Below are 4,558 nucleotides of genomic sequence, written 5' to 3'. Positions count from 1 at the left end.
TGGCCGCATGAGGCTTTGGGGGAGATACCCAGACACAAACCATAACACTGAGCTACATAGGAGTAGAGTGACTTTTAATAGGAAGTAGACCCTGCTCTGCCATCCTGAGCAAGCCACATACCCTCCCTAAGCCTGGGTTTCTTTATAGAATACACCTGTGAGGAAGAGGAAGGTAGTGAGGCCATGGCAAGTGCCCAGAAATGTTCACTTTCACTGTGCAGCTTCCTCTCCCAGCACAGGGCACAGAGCACCTCCTGCTCACACCTAAGGGCTGTGGTTGAGCACTGAGTGGTCAGTGGTGCCCATCACAGCTGCTTCAGAGAGTCTCTATCCCGTGGACAGAGGAGAAAGCCAAGGTGCAGAGTGCTGAGTAATTTAACCGTGGGTCACCTGGAGAAGTGGCAGAGTAAGGATTTGAACTCAGAACTGTGACTCCAGTGCTGCCCCGCCAAGGCGAGTATGGGAGAGTTCTCAGGGAACCTACAGTTGAGGCCAAGGGAGCTTGATGTTGTCAGGGTATAACTCAGTGGCTACCCTTCTTCTTTCTGCGGCCCAAAGAACTAAGGCAGAGGGGTGGACAGCATAAAAAGTTGTCATTGTAGGATCAAAAAATGTCAGTGTACATGGGAAGGATGGAGTAACAGCATACGCACTCGAGGTAAAGTCATTAGCATTTGAAGAAAATGTGTATGTACGGTGGAAAAGTGCAGCCTTTAAAGATAAGGAATTCTTGTTGCTTGCAACATGGGAGAACTGGTGGCTGTTAGGCTAAGTGAAACAAGCTAAATAAGAAGGCAAACACTGCATGCTCTCCCTCACCTGCGGAGCACACAGAGTCAGACAGTAAAGCCGGGGTTACGGACACATTGGGGAGATGCTGGTGAAAGGACACAAAATTTCAGTACGGACAGAAAAGGTTGAAGGGATCTGTCTACATCACAGTGAGTATGATTAATAACAAAATGTATGTGGACTTGCTAAGGAAATTGCGTTCAAGTGTTCTCACCACGAAAGATAAATATGTGAGGCAGCACAAATGTTAGCGCTTCCACAGTATACACACACCTGCACGTGTCCTGGTACCCCCCGTAAACAGGCATGAGTCTTTACCTGTCAATTAAAAAAATAAGTTAGAAAGGAAGCGAGGAGTTTCTGCACATCGGAACTGCATGTCAGAACCCTGCTTCCGCCAGAAGCCGTGAACACCAGCGGATGGTTCGCACAGCGCTTTGCTGTTCAGTGAGTCCCTAGGAGCTCCTTTACTTCTCATTCAGGTCACAGCCGAGGTGAACGAACTGCAGCACCTTGGCATTTGGGTCCTGCCTTCCTGAGAATGACTGTGCTGGGGGCGGGGCCCACTCGTCGCATCTGGGGGTGGAGGAGATGTGCCCTCTCAAGTGCTAGAGGCACTGGACTTGCAAGCTTGTGCTGAGAGCCCCAGTCCCCGCCATCTGCATGCCTGTCAGTCCCTCCTTCCGGCCTTAGCACATGCCCTCCCCTGTGGGGATTTACGGTCCCAGTGCAGAGCAGTTCCTTAGGGGCAAAGACTCTTACCTGGAAGTTTTTTTAGAGTCAGCAAACATCTTGTCCTGCTGACACAGCCATGGATGCTCGGGGAGTGAGGGATTAGAGGTGTCCTGGGATCAGACCAGGTGGGAGCTGGGCTCAGAAGGTGGGTCAAGCAGCCCCAGGCTGTGTGTCTAGGCCACGTGCTGGCCCTTGGCTGTGACAGTGAGGAGGAGGAGGGCCAGGGATGGGGGGTTCCCTGTGGGGAGAGCGGACACCCTGTCCCTAGGGTTGGGGAGTAGATTCTCTGAACAGAATTGGCAGAGGGGAGAAGGGAAGGCATTCGGCTTGGCCAGAAAAAGCAGTGACCCTCACAGCTTGGTTCACTGTAGCTGGTAAGCAGTGACTGAGTGGCTGGCATCTGTCACAGCTGGAAATAGTTACCCCAGCTCTCCAGCTGCAGCGGGACCCCTGAGTGCCACTCCGCTCTGCTCGGGCATCCCCAGGTGTCCTTGCTGGCTGCTGTGGACGCAGAGTGACCAACGCACAGCGCCCCCTACTGGCACTTAAGTGGGGGGTGTACACTCTGAGCAGAAAACACCCCTAGGGCACTGTCAACACTTGCTATAGTCTGTTATTTTAAAATGCTTCAGATTGTTTCATGCCCTCAGGCCGTGCCTTCGCTCGTGTCTGCACTCCTGCGTCGCTCTGTTCCCTGGGCACCTTCACAGTAGGATCTGCCCTTGGCTCTTCACACAGGTCGCTGTGACCAGGTGCTACTCTTCATAGCCTCTCTGTCCCATCCCTGTGTCTTTTTACATTCTACCTAGAGGGAGATTTTTGTTCCTTGTGTGTTCAAACTGGGGCTGCAGGTGTAGCTTAGTGGTAGAGCACATGCTTAGCATGCTTGAAGCCCTGAGTGTGATCTGTACTGCCAGGAGAAAAAAACAAGCCTTAATACTTCTCATGACCCCCTCTTCACAAGTGCGTCGCTGTCCTGCAGGGGGCACAGACGAAGTGGCCCTGGTTTCTGTTGCTGTGGTTTGAATGCGGCCCCTCCGAGGTGAGGTACTGAAACGGTGGCCAATGTGATGGTGCGGAGGTGGAGCCTTTAACAGGTGATTAGGCCACACAGGCCCCACCTCACAAATGGGAGCGAGGCCTGTGTGAAAGAGGCTGCACAGCGCCTTCACGAGCCTGCCCTGCTGCCCCCCACCCTGAGGCCCCGGCAGTCCTTCCCTCGGGGTTGGCTTGCACGTGCGGTGGCATCTTGCAAGCAAAGAGCAGCCCTCCGTGGTGCCCCAAACCTGCTGGCTTCTTGACCTCAGACTCCCCAACTCCAGAACTGAGAAACCAAGCTTCTCCTCTTCACACGTTACCGTGTTGTCAGCTGCCTTGTTAAAGCAGCACAGAACGGCCTGGGGCCCATGTTTATAGGTATCTGCTTATCTTTAACTGGTAGGGAGTTTATTGAAAGGCACAGCATGAGGGATGCGTCTAGATTGCCTTCCTGCGCGCTAAGTGCCTGTCCTCATATTGACCAGGGACTGAGCGACTGAGGTCTCAAAGTCACTCCAACCGGAGGGGTGTCACACCGGGTTCCTTTGGGGCTTGGGACTCTCAGAGCTTCTGGGGTGTCATGGGGCTCTCCATCCAAGGGGCTCTGGTAGGGACTGCAGCTGGCTCCAGACTTCCACTGTGCCGGGAACCTGACACACCTGGTTCCAGGTTCTAGGTGTGCGGCAGAGCTGTGTGGCAGTGGCTGGACAGCCACACAGTGCTGGAGCGAGCGCTCTGAGTTAAGAACCCCTGCTGTCCTCGGTCCTGCCCAGCTGCCTACCTCCACGAAGAAGAGGGCACACCTGGCCTGCTCTTCCCATCCTCTTCATGAGCAGCTCCATCAGCAGGCACCTGATCCTGTTCTCCCTAGCAACCTGGGGACAGCTGCTGTTGTCCCCATCCTGCTCAGAAGGCTTTCGGCTCAAGGCCTCCCAGCTGGTGAGTTACGGCTGGAGCTTGTGGGTGTCTGACTTAAGTTTTGCCTGGGGAGACAGACAGTGAAGGCCTCGCAGGAACAATGTCTGCTCCTACAGGATGGCCACCTCTAAGAAGGACAAGGCTCCCTCCCACTCGCGTGCAGAGGCAGAGTCAAGAAGGAAGCAGGAAAGAAACGCGCTGTGCCTGGGACGGGGCTAGCAGCATGTGGTGGAGCCGCAGAGCGCATTTTGAGGGAACAGGTTGCAACCTGTAATACACTTGGGGGAAGCCCGGGCGCCCAGAAGGGCTGGCAGATGAGGGCGCTGGTTGTGGCCACACTGGGAGGACACTCCCTTGGTCACTAAAGGCCTTACCACAGCCCCAGAGGAACCTGCTTTCCCAGCCCCTGGATTGGTGCAATGTCCTGAAAAATGGTGGCCCCTGCCATTAGGCAAGATGTGGACCTGTCCAGCAAGGGGAGGGGTCCTTGAGAAATCAGTGGTGGTCCCCTACCCTGTTCCTGCAGCGGGGAGAAGCGGTGCCCAGGTCAGCTGTGGCCCTTCGGTGGGGAAATAACTGCCGACATCGCCAGGGCATGAAGGCTGCAATCTAGCGGTTTTGTGGGTGTGTAGAGAAGGACAGGAGCCTCCCTGGCGCTTTACCTTTCTTTTTCATTTTGACCCGTCTGCCTTGTTCCTGCTAAGTTCTCTTTCATTGCTGCACAGATTGCACAGAAATCAGCAGATCCCTGCAGGAAGGGAGCGGTGGCTTCACTGTTGGGTCGGTGAATTCCCCAATCCAGGGAGGCTCAGGGCTCCATAGGTGCAAACTCCGCCACCAAGACATGTCCCACCTTGGCCAGCGCCGGAAGCAGTGGGAGGGCAGCACCGGCCTGCGGCTCTGGCCATGGACAGGACAGGAGCATGGGGCTCAGGCAAGAAGCTCTGGACCCCCAGAAGCAAGGCCGAGCCACGTGGGATGGACAGGGACAGGACGTGGCAGGGCAGGGCAGGGAGGGCCTTTGCAGCAGTAGAAAGGCTGGTGAAAGAGGTCAGACTTGTCCTGGCTGAGGGAG

This window comes from Chinchilla lanigera, unplaced genomic scaffold (assembly GCF_000276665.1).
Source record: "Chinchilla lanigera isolate Chin_1 unplaced genomic scaffold, ChiLan1.0 scaffold00019, whole genome shotgun sequence".
NCBI classification, from domain to species: Eukaryota; Metazoa; Chordata; class Mammalia; order Rodentia; family Chinchillidae; genus Chinchilla; species Chinchilla lanigera.
Note: the sequence above shows the minus strand (reverse complement) of the source record.